At 48.7% G+C, this 23,649-nt stretch overlaps 1 long non-coding RNA gene across 1 annotated transcript; it reads left to right on the plus strand.

The window, feature by feature from the left end:
• The first annotated feature begins 12,670 nt into the window (after positions 1–12,670).
• LOC132438894 (uncharacterized) lies at positions 12,671–21,720 on the plus strand. Its single transcript, XR_009522238.1, has 3 exons — positions 12,671–12,983; positions 18,018–18,135; positions 20,397–21,720. It is a non-coding gene; the product is annotated as an uncharacterized lncRNA (long non-coding RNA).
• Positions 21,721–23,649: the final 1,929 nt, after the last annotated feature.

Consider the following 23,649-nt stretch of genomic DNA (forward strand, 5'->3'; position numbering starts at 1 on the left):
ACATGCCACGGAGCGACTAAGCCCGTGCACCACAACTACTGAGCCCACACGCCACAACTACTAAAGCCTGCGCGCCTAGAGCCCGTGCTCCGCAACAAGAGAAGCCACCACAGTGAGAAGCCCGCGCACCAAAACAAAGAGTAGCCCCCGCTCGATGCAACTAGAGAAAGCCTGCACGCAGCAACGAAGACCCAAAGCAGCCAAAACTAAACAAATTAATTAATTTAAAAAAAACTATTAAGAATTTCATTATGGCAGCAGCACAGCATTACACCAAGCTCGGGGCACTGGTCCCACACCCACAAAGCCCCCCCTGCCCCTCAACCAGAGACCACCAGGAGCACGGCTGTCGACGAAAAGTTGGGCTTGTTAATTTGATGCAGGAAGAGTGAACACACACCATGGGGAGCCCTGGGGCATCTCAGTCAGGACCTCTTACAGGACTTGGGCTTCTGTCATATGATCTGGGGGAGGGTTCAGGAATCAAGCCTTCACTCTGGGTTAGATGCTATCAGGAATCAGGGGTGGTGCTATGATTGGGCATCTTAATAATTCTTATATAGAAGGTAAGAAGGATGGGACAAAGCTAGAACTGTGATAAGTTTAAAAAGAAAAAAAGAGTCACGTTAGCCAGGATGGGAGATGTTTGGTTGATTTTGCGGTTTGGATGGTGTCCATGTTTTGTCTGTGTTCAGACGTGATTTCAGAAGAGTCGTGTTGCTGTCTTAACCCATCGTGGTCACAGAGTGGCTTTGTCTGAGGTTGGTGATCCGTGAAATTGTTTGTGTCCAACAGGAAAATGCCTTTTTCTCTTTCTCACCCGTCATCTCCGGCTCAGCTGCCTGCAAGAGCCCGCACTTGCCTCCCCATCTTCACGCTCTTCTCCACACAGCAGCCAGAGTGATCCTGTTAAATCATAAGGCAGATCACAGCTCTCCTCTGCTTCAACTTCCAGTGGTCTCTGAGTGAGTTGAACTGTGTCCAAGTCCTAAGCCCCAGTATCTGTGAATGTTAACTTAGTTGGAAATAGGGCCTTGCAGTTGTAATTAAGTTAAAGATCTCAAGATGCTATCATATTGGATTTAGGTTCTAAATCCAATGACTGGTATCCTAATATAAAAAAGGTACAGAGTATAACTGAATCACTTTGCTGTACAGCAGAAATTAACACAACATTGTAAATCAACTATACTTCAATAAAACGTTTTAAATTTCTATTTCTTTCTTTAAAAAAAAAAAAAAGAGGGCACAGAGGACACACACACAGAGAATAGCAGGTGTAGACGGAGACAGACTTTGGAGGGATATAGCAACAGCCAAGGAGCACCTGGGCCCACCAGAAGCTGGGAGAGGCAGGGAAGGCTCCCCCCAACCCAGATTCTTTGCAGGGACCATGGCCAATACCCTGATTTTGGACTTCCGGCCTCCAGAGCTATGAGAAAATACATTTCTGTCTTAAATCACCAAGTTTGTGGTACTTTGTTGCCACAGCCCTAGAAAATGAACACAGTCCCTTACTGAAATTAGAAAAGAACCTCAATCCCTTCCCCCGACCGCCAACCCCCGTGGGACCTTCTTCTCTCCAAACTCTTTCACACACAACTTCTCCCATTGGCCCCCACACTCCAGCCACACCTGCCTAACTTTTCCTCCATCGCACTGGCCCTTTGCGCATGCTGTGCCCGCTGCCTGGCATCCACCCCTCTGATCTTTCTTTTTTTTTTTAATATTTATTTATTTGCCTGCATCAGGTCTTAGTTGCGACATGCAGGATCTTCGTTGCGGTGTGCAGGATCTTTAGTTGAAGCATGCGAACTCTTAGTTGCGGCACGTGGGATCTAGTTCCCTGACCAGGGATTGAACCTGGGCCCCCTGCATTGGGAGCACGGAGTCTTAGCCACTGGACCACCAGGGAAGTCCTTGCACCCCTCTGATCTTTGCATAGCTGGTCCTGGTCATCATTTCAGTCTCCATGCAGAGACCACATCCTCTGGGAGGCCTTCATTAACTTCCTTGATTAAAATAACACTCCCCTGCCTGCTACCTACCCTCTATCCTGTTGCTGATTTAATTTCCTCTTGACACTGCAATTCTGTCATTTATTGGTTCACGTCTGTTGTTAGTCTCCACCCCTGACGTGCGGGCTCCATGGAGTTAGGAACATCCCTCGTCTCCCAGCTTATTTTTATTGAACAAACACACATATCATGTGTACTGTATGCCAGGCACTCGGCCAAATGCTTTACAAATGTTACCTCATTTAACTTTCGTGAATAAGATATTTTACAGATGAGGAAACCGAGGCACAGAGAGTTTAAGTCACTTGCCGAAGGTCACACAGCTTGTCAGTGGTGGAGGCACCCAGAGTCGATGAGCTTAAAGCCTCTGCTCGACACAGAAGACTTCAGTCAGTGTCTGCCGGATGGGTGGATGTCCCCCGAAGAGTGAGCACCAGCCCCTCACCGGTAACCTACCAGGTGGGAGGGAGAGGGACCTGTGTCTGCACCTCACCCACTGCTCCCACGAAGGCTCAGGGGTGAGTGAGGGAGAAAAGAGCAGCACTGTGGAGGGTTCTAGAACAGCTTCTAGCCCCCCAGCTATGGGATGCCTCCCAGGGTGTCAGGCTCCTCTCTGTTCCCACGCCCCTCTCACCTACATCTCTCCAAAGCGCCCTCTGCCCAGCTACCTGTCCACCTGGGCTCTGAGCTCCTGCGGAAGGGAGTCCAGCGTTCACCAGCAGTTCCTGCACCGGCCCCTCAGTGCCCTGTGACCCCTGCTCTGTGACCCTGCCTCCAGCTGATCAAGCCCACCACATCCTGGAGCTGCTTCGGCAACCAGGCCCCCAAGGGTCATCCAGGGCCTGGGCCCTGGGCCGTAGTGCACCTTCCTCCAGCCACAGCGCCTGGGGGTGTCTGAAGAAGGGGGTGTCTTCTTCTCTGTGCTCTGGCACTTTCTGGCATGTTTTATATGATATTAGCACTTTGGTGTATTGGTCATCACTCCCAGGAAGCAGAAAGGAAGTGAGAAATACATTTTGTAAAAAGGAGAGGGAGGGCTTCCCTGGTGGCGCAGCGGTTAAAAATCTGCCTGCCAATACAGCGTACACGGGTTCAAGCCCTGGTCTGGGAAGATCCCACATGCCGCAGAACAACTAAGCCCGGGTGCCACAACTACTTAGCCTGTGCTCTAGAGCCTGTGAGCCACAACTACTGAGCCCACATGCCACAACTACTGAAGCCTACACGTGCCTAGAGCCCGTGCTCCACAACAAGAGAAGCCACCGCAATGAGAAGCCCGCACACCGCAACAAAGAGTAGCTCCCGCTCGCCGCAACTAGAGAAAACCTGCGCACAGCAACGAAGACCCAATGCAGCCAACAATAAATAAATTAAATAAATTTTCAAAAAAAGGAGAGGGAGAAATGGAGGGGAAGCATCATCGGAAACGAGGATGTGAGCGCCGCCCGGGGAAGAAACTGGAGGTGGGCACGGCTGGACGTGAGGAAGAGAAAGGAAAATTACGCTTTCACCCCAAGCCCCAGAGGAGAAGAAACTGCTCCCGAGGGCCCGGCTGGCCACCTCCAGGGCCTCAGCGACCCTTCCGGCTGGAGGCCTCGTGGTCAGCCCGGTTCGTGATTCATAGATCAGCGGTGAGTTTTTATTTTCAGGTTAAAAAAAAAACATAATAGAATAACTATCTGGTTCCTTAGACAACTCCTTTTCCTCAGCGGTTCTCTCGGGCCCTAGAAGGCTGTAAACAGAGTTTATGGCTGCCCCTGGGTTTCCTTTAAGGTCTTCGGAGCTTCTGTTTCCTGCTGGCTGAGAGGTGGAATTGAAAGCAAGCTCTCAGCCACGAGCAGCCTCTGTCTCCAGAGGCATCTGATGCCGCTGATGCCACACTAACGGGAGGCACTTCTAGATAGTTTTCCACCCGCCTGGTCCGTAGGAAAACCTACTACCAAAACATCCACCTGCCTGTTCTAGATTGAAAGAAGTATTTCCCACGTCTTCTAATCAGCATCCTCCACAAGCAATCAGGATCCGGGAAAGAGAGGTCTGATTCAGGAAGCTTCCCTGGATTAAAATGAGAGTTCTCCTCCACCTCTCTTAAAATTACATCCGTCATATGCATTACGCTTCACTATTCACAAAGCAGTTTTGCAAACATGTTTTCACCTGGCTTTCACGTGTCTTCTAGGGTGAAAACTCACTCGGGAAGCTTTCCTGACATGACCCCAGCCCCCCTCTGTGAGCGAGGGAGTGGGGGTAGCCTCGATGGGCGGGTCTGGGTCCAGGGCCACTTTGGAGCCCGTTCGCTAGTGGGAAGGTCACTGTTATCTAAGGACTCACACGTCCCTAGGACTTACCTCTCTCCTTTGACTTGTGATCCTGGTGAACCTAGGGAGTGATGAGACTCAGGCCCAGCCAACCCTCCTCCCTGGCCCCCTCCTCCTCCTCCCATGCGGATGTAACAGAGGGCTGGGCTGGCCACCCCCACCCTCTTCTCTCATGAGGCAGCGAGGTGCTCAGTCCAGACCAGATGGGTCTTAGGGTCTGGGGGCCGATATGGTCTGTCTTGTTCTCTGCCTCTCTCTGATTGCATCTTCTGGGGCTGACAGATATGAATAATTGGTCTTTTGTCCCAAATTCCTGGACCTTAGGAAAGAGGGGGCTCCATAGGATCCAGCTTGGATCACAAAGTTTCCACACCAGGATTTGGGACCCAAGTCAAGAGACACTTCCTTACTCAGGGACCATGTCAGGGAGGAGGACATTGACAAGGCCAGATGAGGGCATTGCTGATGTATCAGTCAGGAAAAGTTAGGTTATGCTGCTGTAACAAACAGCCCCAAAATTTCAGTGGCAAAGAAAAAGAGAGGGAGAAAAGAAGGAAGGGAGGGAGGGAAGAAGGAAGAAAGAAAAAAGAGAGAGAGAGGGAGGGAGACAGGGAGAGAGGCTGGTTTCTCATCATCTTCATTGTTAGCTGCAGGTCCGCTGTGGTTTTTCTCTCTGTCCTCTTTATTCTAGGACCAAGGCTAAAGGGGCCACTTCTACTGGCACATTCTGGGTTTTCAGCAGAGGGAAGGGGTAATGTAGGACAAGAAAATGGGAGGGGATCCTGGGAAAGACGGATGAGGGAGCAAAGAGAATGAAACAGATCCTTCCTAACCCCCAGGAGCTCCACCCACATTTCATCCCATGGCCAAGCCTGATGTCAGTGGGTTGGGACTTGTAATCCTTCCTTAGGGATGGCCCCGTAGGGACGAGCAGCTGATGTGACAATCAAACGGCTGCCCCACCTGGCCGCAATACAAACCAGAGTCTCACTTGTCTGTCCCTACTGTGTGCCGCCAGGCTGTCATGAGCAGCTCTCCTAACTCAGAGCTGAGACTCAAGGATACAGGGCAAAAGTGAATCCCATTTTATAGACAAGGAAACTGCAATTTCAGAGGGCGAGTTTGGCAAAAACAGACCAGATACTCCCTCAGCCCACCTTCTCCTCCTGGGCACACAGATGACATTTCCCGGTGGACTGGTTCTAGGACACAGAATATGCATAGGACTCATGCATGCTGCTTCCACACCCGAATATAAGCCTCTGTCAACCTCCCACCCTCTCTCTTCCCCTCCATCGTTCGCTGTGAAGGCCGTGTTTCAAGACAGCATCATCTAGAATTGGAAGGAGCAGGAGTCCCAGAATCAGCGCTCAGCTTGCCGCCCCGCAGAGTCCCCGGATCTGCAGCACACGGAGATCTGAGTGACAAACCTCCAGCGTGACAGGGCACGGAGAGACTAACACACCTCACAACACAGTAAGTCAGGACACGGAGCTGGGGAACCGTGAAGCTGGGAGACGGGCCCCAGGTATTTGGGTTTGGGTTCCCCCAAAAGCGGAGCCTGTGACAAGGACTGGGTCAGGTAGTTGTACTGGAGGTGATCCTGGGAAAGAGGAAGGAGGGAGCAAAGAGAATGAAACAGATCCCTCCAAAAGAGATGGGAGGTCCTGACCCCCAGAGGCTCAGGTCGTAACCTTATTTGGATATAGGGTTGTTGCAGTTTGTTGAGATGAGGTGATACTGGAGAAGGGTGGACTGCTAATCCAAGATGACTGGTGTCCTTATAAGAAGACAGAGACACACAGGGAAAGCATGTGATGACAAAGGCAGAGCCTGGAGTGATGCAGCCACAAGCCCAGGGACGCCAAAGGGAGGAACCCCCTACAGCTTTCAGGGGGAGCATGACCCTAACACCTTGACTCTGCAGTCCTAGTCCCAGAACTGTGAGCCAATACACTTCAGCTGCTTTAAGCCACCCAGTTTGTGGCACTTTGTTGTGGCAGCCCTAGGAATCTAGTAAGGCGAGAAGAAGGAAAAGCTCATCAGCGGTGATTGAGCTGCCTCCCCTGAAGGCCACTGGCTCTCAATCCACCCAGGACACCTGAGCACCCAGGAGACTGTGACTCAGACTCGTCCCTCCAAGACCACGGACCGGGGCATCTGTGCACCAGCTCCTGCTTCCACTGGTGAAGGCTGTCCCTGGGGCCCGCTGGTGGCAGGGACACCCCTGCACATGGCCTGAGCTCACCAGCTTTCCATTGAGCTGCAGATGACGTCAGAGGTGGACGTGGGGACAGGGGGTGGGACAGGCGCCAAGAGCATCTGCTGCACCAGGACGTGGGTCCTGACCCATCATCTCTCTGTAGCACCACTTTACTCCAAGTTCAAGGTGAAGACTGAAAGTCACCCAGGCAGACGTACCATTCACCGTATGCACTTTGGGACCTCTTATTTCATATGTGTGCATGGATGAACTTGTCAAGATGTTACGAAGGGGAGAAAGAAGGAAGGGGAAGAGGAGAAAAAAGGAGAGGAAAGTCAATATTAGTATCGTCATTTCAGGGAACCTGGGACACAGATTAAGTGATGTTTTCCTGGCAGCACAGCTAGCGAACATCTTCACACTAATTTACACGAAGCCCACCTGACTCCCAAAGCCCACAGTCATCTTGAACACAGATGATTTTTTCTTCCTTTTACAACCTGAAGAATCCACGGTCACAAGCACATCTGATCTGGTAAAGACAGAACTGGGAAGTAAACTGACGGAAACACTGTTCTTGCTTGTGATGAATCGTTAGAAGATATACATATATTTATTTGTGCACAAAAATCGCACAACCTTGGCTATGGAGCCACACAATTTAGGGGTTTGAAGGTGTGAAACGAACAGGCTCAGATTCCTGACACTGACACCTTGTACTCTCGCTTTGTAAGCCAAGACGGAGATTTCTAATTTTGCTCATAACCAATTTAAGGGTCTTGCTAGCTGCTATAACAAATAAACTGCGTCAGGGCTCAAAAACAGTCACTCACTTTGGAAGTTTATTTCTTGTTCATTTAGAGTCCTGAGTTGGGATCTGGAATCATCCTCTATGCAGTGACTCAGTTACCCAGGTCCCTTCCATCTTGTGGCTCCTCCAAGGTTACTATGCTTGTCTGCACCAACCCAAGGGAAGGAAAGAGAGTTATAAGACACATCTGGTTCTTAAAGGGTGACTATATAACATATCTCCCAAACCAGGACACTTTTGAGAGTGAAAGGGGGTGTTATTAAGAATTATACCAAGACAATAAACTCAGTAAGGGCAAACTCAGATATATGATCTCCCTACTTCATAACCACCTTGATCTGGAAACAACCCGCTTCACTTTGCTTCACATGCTATTGGTGAATATGGCCACATGGTATTCCACTGATCTGTTTTTGTGTAATGAACCACACTGAAGCAGTGGCTTGAAACAATGACCAAACATTTTTTGGTTCACAAATGTGGGATGATCTGGGCTCAGCTGGGTGGCTCTTGCTCAGGGTCTCTCACATGGGGGGAGGGGGGCCGGGAAGACTCAACCGGGGGCCTCGTGCACATTTACCTCCCCGTGGTCTCTCCAGCATGGCAGCTCCAGGGCAGCCAAACTCATGCAAAGTGGCTCAGGCTCCAAACGACACATGTCACAAAAGAGAGCCAGGCGGAAGCTGCATCACCTTCTGAGTCCTGGCTTGGAAGTCCCACAGATCACGTCTGCTTACTCTATTGGTTGAGGCTGTCACAAAGACCCACCCCTGGTCCACCTCTCAAGGGGAGAGCAGCAAGTACAGATGAGACCAGAAACAGTGTCAATGTCATTTTTGGGAAAACACAGCCTGCCATGTATGAGCCCACCAAAACATGAGAAGCGATGGGTGCTGCTGGAAAACAGAGACAGGCTGGGCCTCCCCTTCCCACCTCTCAGTCAGTTCAGGCTGCCGTAACAGAAATACCGTAGACCAGGTGGCATGTAAACAACAGACGTTTATTTCTCATGGTTCTGGAGGCTGCAAGTCAAGGACCAAGGCATCAGCAGATTCTGTGTCTGGTGAGCACCCACTTCCTGGTTCACAGGTGACATCTTTCCTCGGTATCCTCATGTGGCAGAAGGTGCAGGGGAGCTCCCTGGGGTCTCTTTTATAAGGGCACTAATCTCATTCATCAGGGCTCCACCCTCATGGCCTAATCATCTCCCAAAGGCCCTACCTCCTGATACCATCACCTTGGGATTAGGGTTTCAACATACGGATTTGGTGGGGCACCAGCCCAACTCTAAACTCTAAGATGGAGAGCAAGACTTAGTGGACACTTGGCCATCTCTCCCACACCAGCGCTGTCTGCAAAGCAGCCCACCACTTGGGTCATTGGGCCCAGAGAAGATGGCCGGGTCCTGCTGTGGCACCTGTGAGACGTGGGACCACAGGAAGAAGGGGGAAGTGGGAGAGAGCTTTGCCCCAACCTCAGAAGCAGTTTCTTCCATGGGGTCAGTCTAGGCAGCATTGGACCTTGTATGGGAGGAAGAACCCAAAAATGTGGGTGCCCCCCAGCTTGGCCTGGCCTGATTATTCCACCATGAGCCAACACAAGGCTGGCAACTCATGGTCAGCCCATTAGAAACGTTTCTTTTCTTTTGGAAAAACAATAATATCGTTGGTGGCTAAAAGTTATTATTATTAAATGAACTGCTTTGTAAATGAACCCTGGGAAACATCTTAAATTTCAGCTTAAAGAAAACCAGCCATTTCTGCTTCCCCATTCTATTGGAATCCCAGCAAAGCAGGAATTGTGCTTTCCAATGCTAAGGCATGCTAGACCATAACATGAGAGGAACAGTTCCTAGAAGGTTCTAGAAGGACCCACTTGGTCTACACCCAGAAGTCCTCCTATACAGCCACTCAAGGCTCCTACCCAACCTCATCATCTGTGTCTCCTCCTTTTCTTTTTTAATAAATTTATTTATTTGTTTGTTTGTTTTTGGCTGCATTGGGTCTTCATTGCTGCACACGGGCTTTCTCTAGTTATGGCGAGCGTGGGCTACTCTTCATTGCAGTGCACAAGCTTCTCATTGTGGTGGCTTCTCCTGCTGTGGAGCACGGGCTCTAGGCACACGGGCTTCAGTAGTGGTGGCACATGGGCTCAGTAGTTGTGGCTCACGGGCTGTAGAGCGCAGGCTCAGTAGCTGCGGCGCACGGGCTTAGTTGCTCCGTGGCATGTGGGATCTTCCCGGACCAGGGCTCGAACCCGTGTCGCCTGCCTTGGCAGGTGGATTCTCAACCACTGAGCCACCAGGGAAGCCCTCTCCTCCTTTTTAAGGAGCATCTTGTCTTCCTTAACAGGTATGATTTCCGTGGTGGTTAATTATATGTATCAACTTCGCTGGATCACAGGAGATATATATATATATATATATATATATATATATATATATATATATATATATATATAGGTTCCGTTCTCTGGAGAACCTTGATTAATACAGTTTCCTTTTTGCGCCTAAAAATTCCTCTTTTTTAAGAGGTTCTTTTCTCTCCTTCCCCTCAGCTCATCATCCCTATCCTGTAAATATTACAAGATGAGAAGCGATTAATTCACCTGCAAGAAATAGGAGATCAGACTTCTGCCTTGTTTTTTTTTTCATTTTATTGAAGTATAGTTGATTTACAATGTTATATTAATTTCTTCTGTACAGCAGAGATTCAGTTATACATATATATACATTCTTTTTCTTATATTCTTTTCCATTATGGTTTGTCACAGGATAGTTCCCTGTGCTCTACAGTAGGCCCTTGTTGTTTATCCGTTCTCTACATAATAGTTTGCATCTGCTCATCCCAACCTCCCAGTCCTTCCCTCCCCCCCGCAACCCCCCCCCCCTTGGCAACTTGCCTTCTTTTCTAACTACAAGTTTCTATAGAGGGAAACATTTGAGTTTCCTTTGCACAAGAAATGACAGCGATTTTCCAAATTCCTGATTTCCTCCATGAAAAGGTCGGGGGTGTGTCCCAGGACTATGAACACGGAAGTTCTCACCTGCAAACTGACGTCTGTTCTGTTTAAGTGACATTCTCATGAGAATGTCCAATCTGGGTGGATTTCTACATAAAAGTAGAGCAAACCTCCACTTTCCTCGTGAGGGTCTGAGGAGACGGGTCTAGCTTAAGTGAGGGTCTCTCTACCACAGCGCGGCAATGGCCCCTCGGCTGCCCCTCGCTCCTCCTCTGGAGCTCCATCCCCTCCTGCCACCATCGGCAGGGCATGGGCAGTGGCGCGGCCCTTCCGGGCCCCCAAGAGCCCCCTGACCACGTGCGACTCTTCCCAACTCCTCACTCACCTTGGTAGCTTGGAATCAGACGTTGTTCCCGGGAAGCTCATTGGTGTGAGACCACAGGTCTGCAGACAAGAGGGATCCGGACGCCCCCTCCAGGCCCAGCTCACTAACTTCAGGACCCCCGGCTCTGAGACCAGCCCCTTGGGCTCCGTCGTCTCAGGTAGGCGTGCCGATACCTTTCCCCCGGAGGAGTACCCACCCCCACTGAACACACAAACCCTCGTGGCTCCCCAGGACTGGGCCGACCAGACCCCAGGAGTTTGAGGCCCAGACCTGGGCGCTGAGTGTCACTGGAAATAGGGAAGTGCACCAGCAGGTGGTGGGTGCTGGAACCTTTTTGCTTTTTAATGGTTGGGACCTCAGTTATGTTCCCAGCAAGGAGTGGCCTCTTGGCTTTTACCAACAGAAGCTTGTTTCCGGGGGGCTGTGAGGCCCAGGAAAGTGTGGGTCTGTGAGCTGTACCCACACTTCACAGGGGAGACTGGAGTAAGAGTCACAGGTGAGGTCACCTTGCTGCGTTAGATGGGGGGAATTCAGCTGAGAACACCGAGTGCACCCCACTCTCAGTCCAGCCCATGGCCCACGGCAGCAGGACCCCATGCAAGACCCCACTCCTGTCTCTGTCTGTTACCCCACCTCCCCCTTCCACAGATAACCATTCCGATGGGCTCCACGTGTACACTTGTTTTCATGTGTGCTCTGAAACACCTGTGTTGTTTTTTGTGCAGGTATTTTAATGGCCACAAATGCAAGCACTGTGGGCCTCATCGTCCTTCCGTTTCCAGGCAGCTCTCGGCTTTAAAAATGCTGCTTTGCGTTCATCTAACCCGTTACCCTGGCTGCTGCGCAATATTTTGCTGGGTTTCTGACCGCCTTGCCTGACCCCTCCCTGAGCAAGGACACCCAGAGCGCCTTCACCTCCCCGGGCTCAGTGATAGTGGAGGAGCATCCTCTGACATGCCCTCTACACACCCCTGCACGACCATCCTGGGGTAGCAAGCATCTTCTGAGTGCTGGGAGCTCTGGCTGTGCTGTCTCAGGTATGTCCTCCGTGGACACAGAGGTGTCCTTTTCCTCACCTGCCGGGGGTGAGAATGCCTGGACCGGGCGGGGTGAGGGTGGGGGGATTGGATGAGGACATGCAGGTCTGGAAGAGCTTTGAGATGCTGTTCTGTGTCAGAGCTCATTAATTCCCAGAAGCCACCCCGAGAGGGACATGTGTGGACCAAAGACCAGGGTCACCTGAAAGACTTGTACCAAGACCAGACGCCCCCCCAGGCCTGTCCTTAGCCAGGTGGCAATTAGAAAAATTCAGTGACATTTGGGTCCCCAACTATAGAGCCAGTTCTCCGCCCTCTAGTGAAAGTTTCCAGTTGACTAGGAAACAGGGATCTGGTAAGAGTGACAAGCCTGAGCAGCAAGAAGGGATGGGCACCGGATCTAGGGGGGCAGCTGGCTTCACGGAGGAGAAGGCACGATTCTTCCGCTGTGAAGTGGGAATGGAAAGCGGCGGGCAGACGGTGGCAGGAAGGAGAGAGCTCACTCTGCTGGCTTGTCGTTCCTGGATGAAGTTAGAGATGGGGGCGTCCGCTAAGCAGAAGGGGGTTGGGTAGGAGCTTGGTCAGCCGAGGAGAGAAGAGGAGGTACGAAGTCCTCATTGCAGAGAGTAGGAGAACAACCTACGGGGAAAGTAGTGGGATTGCCGGGCAGCACAGGGATGCTGGGAGAAGATGGAGAAGAGCCAGCCAGTGTGTGTGTCAACCACGCTGGGGTGTGCTCAGTGGGGGATGACGGCAGGAGAGAGACAAGGGAGGTGATTAAACGAGGGGTGATGAGTAAGGGAGGGAGTCATTCCGTGAGATGGTGGGAGCTCCGGATGAGGCTGGCGGGAGTGCTAGAGCAAGTGGGGGGCAGGAGAGATGCTTGGATCTCTTTTCCAGATAAAGTCAGGGGCCCGGGTGTGACCACAGGAAGGGGTGGCTGGATCGGAGTGTTGGAAAGATCACTGGAGGTGAGGGAATCAAGGTAGCGAGAGACCAGGGGGTAGGATGGTCCATCCACATGGGTCCTGGAGAATAAGACAGGAGGATGGAGGAAACAGTAAGCCAGGAACCATGTCCCCAGCGAATGAGATGACCAGCAGACGGACAGCAGGTGATATGGCTGGGTTTCGAACGAGAAGGAGATGTCACGGGAGCACGGAGGATACTGACCCCTGCAGGATTCTGCAGTGCGCGGAGTGTAAGAGAAGAGCACCCATGAGTGGGCACCAGGCGAGGCGGCGAGCCAGGTAAGAGCCAGGAGAACACACCCAGAAGGGAGTTTGCTGGCCATGGATCTCACGGTGCCATCAGTCAAGTTTGAGGAAGGATGGGGGTGGGGAGGTGCGTTGAGTCAGAGAACATGCAGATCTGGAAAGACGTTCCATGGCTCGGAGGCTTGGTCCTTTTCGGGGTTATGGATTAACAGGGGAAGCGAGGCATGATGGGAAGAGCCCTGTAATCCCCTCAGGGGGCACAGAATCAGAATCGTTCCAAGCTCTGGGTTTGAATATTGTGGGCACTTCAGGCAACTGCTGGAGTGACAGCTCCCCTTGGTGGCGGAGGCAAGTAGAAGCTCTGCAGGGGGGAGCCCTAATCTTGCACCCAGAGAACAGGTGGCAGCCGGGGCCCCAAATGCCTGCAGCTGAGGGGCGGGGTGGCTCTAACAGCAATGAAGCTCAGGTGCACCACCTATGCCTTTCCCATTATCCTTACCTGTTGGAAGATTCCAGCCCAATAAACTCATTGTCAGGAGTAAAAACCAACAGTCTCCCCATGTGTCACCTCTCCCCAGAATGTCTGCACGAATGGCTTAAAAACTGCTACCTTGTAGAAAGAAATGTACCTCCCTCCAACGGTAGAAGTTTCCTTCCTTCCAATGGTAGGAAAGATCCTGAGCTAATAGACGTGAGTGTGGAATACCAGCATCAGAATTTTCCCCTCCAACATTTTATGATAAAAATTTTCGAACTTAAAGAAAAATTGAAAGAACTTTGCAGTGATTACTCGTATACCCACCACCTGGATTCTGCAACTAACATCTTATTGAATATTATACTTACTTTATCACATATCTATCCAACTAGCCATTTCTCTGTCCAGTCAACAAGCCATCTAATAATTTGATGTATTTCAAAATGAATTGGGATGTCAGTGCATTTCATCCCTAAACACTTCGGCACATAAACTATTAACTAGAGTCCAATATTTGTTTACAGCCCTTTTGTTTTTCTTTTGAGGTAAAATATGCATGCAGTAAAATGCACAAATCTTCAGCGTACCATTCAATACATTTTTGACAACTGCATACACCTGTGTAACCCATATTCCCATCGAGGCAGAATAGCAGCATCAGCCCAGAAAGTTCCCTCCTGCCCCTTCCCAATCACCCCTCCCATCTCCCCAGACAACCACTGCTCTGATTGTTCCCATTACAGATTTGTTTTTGCCTGTTTCAGACCTTAATATAAACAGAATATAAAAGTACAGTCATCCCTCAGTATCCAAGAGGGATTCTAGGACACCAGAGGATTCCAAAATCCAAGCATGTTCAAGTTCCTTGTATGAAATGGTGTAGTATTTGCATAAAACCTACTGCCCTTCCTCCAGTATACTTTAAGTCATCTCTAGATTACTTATAATACCTAATACAATGTAAATGTTATGTAAATAGTTGTAAATACGATGTAAATGCTATGTAAATAGTTGGAAATACTATGTATCTCCAAGGTTGGTTGAATACAGATGTGGAACCCGTGGATATGGAGGGCTGACTGTATTGCAGCAGCTGGTGTAGCAGCATCATATTTGAGAAGATGCCAGGTAATTCTACTAGACCTCTGGGCTGGGAACCTCTGCTCAGAACCAGGCGTTTTCTCACATTATTGAGGAAACTGAGTCTGTGAGTGATTTGACGTTAGGTCACAGCTTGTTGGCTACAGACCTGGACATTGAACCCAGGTCTCCTTGCCCATGGCCTTCTGTTGACTGTACAACAGTGGTCCTCAAACGTCAGCATCCATCGGAATCCCTGCAGGGCTAGGGTGGGGCCCAAGAGCCTGCATCTCTCACAAGTGCCCAGGTGATGCTGTTGCTGGTCCAGGGACGGCATTGGAGAACCACAGTTCTAAAAGCCAAGAGTAAGATTTACTATTGGAAACTAATGATGTATTTGTACAGCTGGCCCAAATGGGTGAGCATCGCAACAGGCAAGAGCCAGAGGGGGACTAGATGCGGGTGGTGACCATATTGCAGTGCGGTGTCCTCATCCCAGCTGGCTTTCTTAAGATCTTTCTCAAAGGTTCTATTCAGCATTCACTCTACAGGACTCTGTCATGTGTGTTCTGCAAGAATATCCGCACTTCACCTCATTTTCCCTTTAACTGGGGGGAGCCTCCCGCCTCTGCTGAATCAGTTACACATGTATCTCAGCTGATGCCAGGGCCCCTCCTCCCTTCAGCCTAGTTTATCTAGTTGTTTTCAAGACCCACTGGCAACTTCCAAAGGCTGGGAGCAGAACCCCTCACGTGCTGCGGGGGGGCATGTGGTGAAAGAAGTGCTTTTAGGGGAACACACTATATCATTTTTTCGTTTAATAGTTATGCATTGATTTTAATGTGCATTAAGAAAACAGCAAATCCATGAATTCACACCTACTGTATATTAATTACTTAGACCAGTTCCTCTTTAAATAAGTTTAAAAAATGAATGATTTGAAGAGCCGATATTGACAGACTAATAAATCAGGTGCTAATAGGTGTGTGGCAAAGTCAAGGCTGACTAAGCCCTGAGAAACCTGCTTCAGTAATTCCGGGAAAAAGGTGGGCTGTGGAGTCTCACAGAGCAGCATGTCCTGTGAGCAACACTCACATTCTTTTTCCCACAAGCTTTAAATCCTTGTCCTAAAACATCAAAACAACTCTAGTTCTTTGGCATTTGTATTCTATGACTTATTTTGCATATTATTCTCAGTATCTTACAATAACTTGCTTTCTTTAAGATATGTGAATTTACATATTTGCTGCAATTTGAAAGTGTGATTTTTATAACATTTCAGAACTAGGATTCTTTTTCCTTGAGGAACACATTTTCAATTTTATAATGAAATTCAGCTGGAATATAAGACTGCCTGTAGGAAATTATCTTAGAGACAAATTTTCAATATCTTTTTCACTTATAAATGAGTTGCAACTCTATTCAGTTACATTCCTTTCTTTATTTTACACTCCACCTCATTCCATATAGACTTGAGATGACTCTAGCAAGAACACATGATAAAATAAAAATTTTAAAAACTAAGACTGGGAATTTAAAGTAAGAAGTCAGGGGGAGGGAAAGTAAAAACACAAATATGCAGGCTTTACAGGTGCAAGTGGTTAATGTAGTAAAGTTGAGTTTCAAATTTGGCTTTGAGCTCCCTGGCAACTGAAGAGAAAAGAGACACACAATCTTTTCACGATTTTCATTTTGGGGAAAGAGGAAGCATGTCAGTTCCTCAGGGAAAGCAGAACTTCTCCCAGGATTTAGCAAAAGATGAGATTTATTAGGACGGAGGAGCATTGCATGATGCAATGGACCATGACCTTGACATTCCTAAAGCAAAGAGAACAGAATAACCTCCCTGACACCATCAAAGGTGACAGTAAGCTCACCACATCGTCTTCCCTAATCCTCATCTAAGCCCTTAGAATCGGCCCTGGCTATAACGCTGCACTTCAAAGTTTCTCTTTATAACCAGCCAAAGTGTTTTGAGACGTTAAACTATTGATACCATCTTTCCGTCAATGACTCCCAAATTTATATTCTCCTAACTCCAGACTCAATCATCCAGTGTCTCCCACACATCTCCACTTGGGGTCTAGTAGACATTTTATTTATTTTTCCTAAGAATATCATTTTTATTGTCATCATAGAAGTAACATATTAATAAATATAAAATAAATGAAGAGAAGTTAGCCAAATTACTTTTTTTTTTTTTTTTTGTGGTACACGGGCCTCTCACTGTTGTGGCCTCTCCCGTTGCGGAGCACAGGCTCCGGACGCGCAGGCTCAGCGGCCATGGCTCACGGGCCCAGCTGCTCCGCGGCATGTGGGATCTTCCCGGACCGGGGCACGAACCTGTGTCCCCTGCATCGGCAGGCGGACTCTCAACCACTGCGCCACCAGGGAAGCCCCCAAATTACTTTTGAATAATTATTTAAGATTTCTTTTGTTGTTGCAATAACAAAACACCCTCAAAATCTCAGTGACTTAAAGAAACAAATGTTGATTTCTCACTTGTGCTACAAGGCTCAGGGACCTAGGCTGACTGCACAGCCTCCATCTGAAATGTTTCTAGTTTCCACGTCCAGGGGCAGAGGGAAGGCTCTAGAGGGTCTCTCATCAGCAATTAAATGCTTTGGCCTGGAGGTAACATCATTTCTCAATTCATTGGGCAGAACTGGCCACATGGTTTCACGCAGTCACAAGACCAGGGAGTAAAATCCTACCATGCGCCCAGAAAAGGGAGAACTGAGACTATTTAGAGCATTACTAACTACTATAATTTTGCCTGTTTTTATCATTTGCCACCCCCAACTCCCCAGAACATGAGCTCCACAAAGGCAAGTATCTCTAGTGGTTTGCACATAGTAGGTGCTCAATAAATATTTCTTCAAGGAATGGATGGATTGCATGGTTAAATTCGTATCTGAAACAGAATGTTAGGAGTTAACTCTAAACCCCGAATCAAACGCATATACTGCAAACGTGCAGGAAAGAGGTGCTTCATCTATTCCTGGGCTGTTCTGGAAGCCCAGGAAATTATTTTCAAACTTTTTCCAAGGAGGGGTCCAATGGCTCTCACCAGGTTGGCACAGGTGCCTCTAAAACAGACCAAGAAAAAGTGATCCAGGAGGAAGGGGAGTTTGGCTATGGCAGGTACAATGCCAGACCCCACAGCCAATGTTAATATGTTAAAGGCATCAGGTGTGTCACCTCAGCTCGCCTCTCCGTGCCTCAGTCTCGTCTACGCTTTGGGCCCGCGGTGGGGATCAACTGGACAGGTGTTCTCCAAACTGGCCAGCAATTCACAAAAGCTGGGGTGGCGGGGCAGGGGTGGAGGGGGCCCCGTGCTCACCCGTGCAACCAGCGCGCCATCTAGTGGACAGAGCGGGCAGTCAGGGCAGCGGGCACACACCAGGCACTCCTGGACCCTGGGAGGCAGCTGGTGCTCAGGAAGGTTTAAGAGGCTCCAAGTCTATGCAAGCCCCAGAGCAAGACCGTCCTTTTCACGTTCCCTGCAGGGCAAGCTGGAACTCCAGGGCTGGGCGGCCCAGGGCGATCATCTCCTTCTGTCCATCCACACCTCTCTGATTCACGGACAGCAACAAGAGGGCATTCAGGAAGAACAGGACTAGACAGGTGAGGTGAGGGTGACAGTTGACTCAGCACAGAATTGACTCGGTGAGCAAGATATCTTAATGCGGCATTTTAGAAAATCAAAATTACTGCAAAAAAAAAAAAAAAACTATGATGAACAAAATAGCAAATCCTCAAAGAAAGATGGGCTCATTTTCCTGACCTTTCCATCCGTCTCAGACTCCAGTAGGGTTCATGGGGCATGTTACAGGCCCTATGCCTCACCAGCCTGGCCCCGGGAGAGCCCTGGAGGGAGCCAGGGACACCTGCCACATCAGCCGGGGGCCGGGCTGGGCCAGAGCCTGGGGTCCAGAAGCATGTCATCACCAAGAATGATATGGCCCTGAAGAAAATGGCCAACTCCAGTCCCAATGGGTATTCCGTTTACCCAGGGAAGAAGATTGGTCTCCATACGTTCTCTGCCGTGGTGGACACAGGCACTGAGCTCGGAGCCCACCCTGCCCTCAAGGGAGCCACCATAGTCGAGCTGAGACACATAAGGACAGGAGCAGGGCATTAGGGGATTCTCTGCCTGGACTTTAAATAACAGCAACCCCAGGGGAGACTAGAGCTCAGCTTCAGAGCAGCAAACCAGGCAACAGGAACGGCTGCCTCTGGGCACCCTTTCCCTGCACAGCTGAGGACACAGCTTCGCCCTTCTCGATTCCTGTAGCAAAGTGACAGGGTGACCCCTGAGGATGTCTCCCACCCTGAGATGCTGGGGTCCCTCCACAGACACGTCATCACACCAAGTTAATGCCCAGGGCCTGCCGTCCTTCATCTCCTCCACTGAGCACCAGCCAGAGTGGTGGCGTTTATCTCCAAGACAAACAGAGCTGCCCCCATATCCATGATTGGCTGTGTTTACCGATGATGTCACATCCATCCCAGGCTTCCTGGTGACTCAAGGGTGAGCTGCTGGTCAAGGTGAGTCATACTGTGACCCACCCAAACAAGGAAGTATGTGGTTCCTTGGAGTGACCCAGCTGGAGTGAAACCCTACAGATGAGACATGGCCGCTGACATAAGGAAGGTCGACGAAGGGGTGTCTCAGAATGCCCACCCCTCACTCAGCACCTTGTGGCAGCCTCCATCAGTGCCCTGTGTGTAAGGCTCACAGCATCTCATTCCCATGTTTCAAATGAGAAAAAAAAGCCTCAGAGTGGGGAAGTATCCTGCCCAAAGACACACAGCAAGCAGGTTACCGGAGGGTTTGCTTACTCACTGGTGCAGAGGCAGCAAAATCAGGCCAGGAGAAATGATTTCAAAAGGCAGAAAGGGGAGAGAGGTATTCCACAGAGAGGCAGGCAAACCAGGTTAGAACAAATCTATCAGGGAATGGAGATCTCTTACATGTGGGTTCAAATTCCAGCAGGTTCCTGGCTTCTTCCAAAGCAGTCTTCTCCAGACGGTTACCCAGGAATGGTTGCTTTCAGCCTGGTCACCTGGCCCTTTCTCTCCCATGACGATTGCTAAACATCGGTGATTCAGATGGGTGGGCCATCGAAAAACATAATAAATCAACAAGTGTTCACTCTGCACAAAGTAATGATAACAATAATTAAACTTAAAATGCATCTGTACAGTAGTTGCACAACCTGTGAGGGGTGTGGAAATTCCATGTGCCTCGACCAACAGGCTCAGGGCCTGAAGGTGAGGGGGAAAGAACTGGCCCCCTGCAGATCTCAGCGTGAGCTGCAATCTCTGTTGACGGTGGAGTGAAGTGATCTGGAGATCAAAGGCAGCCTGGCAGGGGAGGGAAGGGGCAGGCTGCAGCCTCAGAATGTGAACCCGTGACCTCCCTTCAGCCAGCAGTCCCAGGACAGGGTGACCGGCTGGCCTACACAGCTGCTTCTCGCTCCTGTGTATTCTGAGAGGGAGCCTGGCCGGGTAGCTGCGTCTCTAGAGAAATGCCACAAAAGAGGCCTCTCGCTGCCCTCGGGGTCATCTGCAGGACTGTCCACCCTCATTCCGATCTACCAGGACATGGAGGCCCAGGGACAGGATGTGACTTGCTCCAAGTCACATAGGGACTGTTATCACTAAACAGAAATGAAATTCACCAGGCCTACCATCCAACTCCCTTCCCGCCATGTCAGGCACACCATCCTGGTGCCCTGTCCCATTTCAATGGCAGCAGGAGACCCCTGTCACCAAGTCACAGTGGGGACAGGCCTCAGGAGCCTAGGGCTACCCCGATGTCGAGTCAGGCTGACAACAGCCTGGCAACATTACAAGGCACAAACGCTGTTCCTTTTTCCCAGCTGCTGTTTCTACATGGAGGAAGAATCCGTTGAGTCTACACCCAAGGGTCAACCCGATAACCCAACGTCTAGCTCAGTCAGAAGGAAAGGAAATACACCCAAATATTTTGTCTGCTTAATATCAAAGATCCAAATGTTTCGTGACCTCAGAAGCTCTGATATTCTGTGCCAAAATCTCATCTCCTTTCGCGTTTAGAAGAAAGCTGCTACTATGGGAAAAATCTTCCAAGAATTATGAACTCAATTACAGCCCTAGAGATGGTTCTATTATTTTAGTTAACAATAATGCATGAAGACTTTTCTACTCAGGGCCCCTGGGGATATTGTCATCGTTGTTGTTTGGTGGGAACAATGGCTGACTCAAAAGCAAAGCAGGGGATTTATCTCTACACGGTTTTTATTTGCCAACTTTGAAAAATGATTCAGAAATGTGTCTCTTGGAAAAGTGGGTGTAAAATTGTGTTCTTCAATTTAAGTAAAATAAAAGTGCTCTTGGAAAGTGGCCTAAGGATATAAACTCACAATAGGGGATTTTCCAAGAGAGTCCCAATTTTAATAACATTCTCCCCCTTTGGTCTCTATAATCACGTTCTTATTTGACAGTCCATGGGTCTTTTTTGTTTTCTCTCCAAAAGATGGTCATCCCCCCAGATGAAGAAATGTAAATATATTTAAAGTTTCAAGAAGCTCTTTTTCACCATTTGGATTTTTCATTTGAAGGTTCATTTGTGTTTGTTGACTTCAACACAATCTCAAATTCTCCCAAATTTTAATGACAATGTACGTCACTTTAGGAATGCTTTCAGCAACAAAGAACAGAAAACTCTGTGCTCACTGATACTGTCAGGTCCTCCTTTTCTCTCTCTCTCCACTTGCCAATCTCAGTTTGTTGATGTCAGTCTCGTCTGCTAATTCGAGCTTGGAAGATGGCAGCACCGAAGTCACATCTGCTTTCTGGGAAGCTATTAGGGAGCCAAGCAAATGGCTGCCTGAACCCCCAACTCTTTTGCTTTTTCCCCCTCAGCAGATCTTTGTTTACTTCATCTCTTTGGCCAGAACTGTGTCTATTCTGCCATTCCCAACTCCAGCCCACATGGTAGAAGACTTGCCGTTATGTGCCTGCTTGTTGCCTTACCAAGGTTATAGCAACTATAGACTTTCAATATCTGTAAGCACAACAGATGAAGCCTAGAATGCATGCTTTTCATTGTTAAGTGCATCCTATTGAGAGAATTAAAATAGCAAAGCTCTTTCTACCATGAATCTGTGACTCCTACTTCTGGGCCCCAGGTACCGCCTGACACCATAGCCAAACGCCTCCTAAAAGTTTTATAGTCATTGGATACTAATGGGACATTACAAACCGGCTTACGTGGCAAAGTCTGCCTTTAGCACTCAGCAGAGTTTCCATTGATTCTCAAGATTTCTTGTACTTCCTGGTCAATGTCAGTAGGTTGGGGACATTTTTAAAGAAACACATAAATTACTACTCAAGGCCTTTGCTTAATTATTTATAATTGTATGCATTTGCCTAATGGAAATTTTCACTTTGTGCTGAATTTCAAGATCCACGGGGATAATACTTCCCCTTTTAGTAAAAGGTTGCATTCTCTCATCGTTTATTGCTCTCATAGATCCATGGAAATTCACAGTCAGAGCAGAGGCATCGTGTAGACAGAGAGAAAGGTTACAGAGGTCTGAGCTGGTCTGGAAACAAATTCACTGGAAATGCCAGGGCCCAAAGGTGAAGGGGCCCCATGTGATGAGGTGGTACCCAGCAGGCACATGGATACAAAGACGGGTGTGTGATAAGTGGGCTTGCAGACAAAAAAAAAAAAGTTCATCAGAGACAGGCTTCTGCTCTCCCTGAAAGAGAATTGAAACATTGAAAGACAGATCATCCTAGTGGAAAAGAATATTCCCTTCTATTCCACCCCTCAGCGCCCCCTGCTGTTCACGTTGTGGAACTGCTTGACAATCCAGGTGTTTTCCTTGTGGCTTCACAGCAGGGACAGGGAAGGAAATGAGAATTGCTTATCTGGCTCAATAGATTTCTGTAAAAGCACTTCAGAGCATCTTTCCCCAAGTCTTCTCTCTCAGAAAAATTCCCAAGTGAAGGTAAAATTGTTCCAGAACTTACTGCGCTTGTTTATCAAGGGAAAATATTGGGCATACCCAGCAACGATTTAAGTCCTACAAAAAGGAAACTTGCAGATGTGGTCGATGTTTGGAATTTGCTAAACACAGAAAACAAATCTGCTTAGGAAAAGAAAGTCTGGAGCTCTCTCTGCTGATGCTTTCCCATGGAAAAATCAAGACAAGGCAGAAGAAGATAGGCCAGGCAGATCCACTTCCACAGATTGGCCATTTCCCCGTGAAGCCAACTCACTGTGGTGTTTTCAGGACAACAGACCAGTGTCTCCCTTTCTGCCCTTGGAAAAATAAAGAATGCTCAGGTTATCTTGGCCTCTGGCAAAGAGCCTCTCTTTACAGAGGCCAACCTGCACCTAGAGAAAAAGAAAGACTTCAGAATCAGCACTGTGGACAGAAGTTAAAAAAAAAAAAAAAAACAATTTTAGAACTAAAAGTAACTTGAAGACCAACTACCCTATTACAGAGGTGAAAAAAACTGAGACCAAGAAGTGAAAAATGCCTTGCCCAGGCCCACATACAGATAGAGGCAGACTGGTACACGATCCTTCCTGCTCGCCCAGCCTTTATCACTCCATAAGCAGTCTCACAAGGAAACTACAAAGGCCCTTTTAGGTTTCTGGCTGACTGACCCAGAATTTCTCCAGCTACAAATACTTTAAATTATAGGTTAAACGTAGGAAAAATATGTTAATACATAGCTGAGTTTGCAAGAAAAAAGGAAAACAGATACCAAAAACACAAAGGGAAGAAAACCAAGCCCTGGAACAGAGGATATGGCAGCTCTTAGGGGTGTGGATGGGAGTATGGGAGCTGGAAATGGACCCAAATGTTCAGGTGTTTTGAATGTTAGGTGTTTTACCTACATAAGGACTGTGTAAAAAGGAGAGCAGACACTAAGACCCATTCACACAGTGGGACCCTCAAAAGACCACGTGTCAATAAGAGGGGCACTCAAAAATACTTAAATACTTATTGGCCCAGGGGGAGGACATGGGAATTTGACTTAACTGGGGTCTTGAACAGAAAAAATATATATATCCCAAGAGAAATTAACAGCCCAAGCCTGTGACATGGGGCAGGCGCAGAGTCTGAATTTTAC

The sequence above is a fragment of the Delphinus delphis genome, chromosome 15 (genome assembly GCF_949987515.2).
Source record: "Delphinus delphis chromosome 15, mDelDel1.2, whole genome shotgun sequence".
NCBI classification, from domain to species: domain Eukaryota; kingdom Metazoa; phylum Chordata; class Mammalia; order Artiodactyla; family Delphinidae; genus Delphinus; species Delphinus delphis.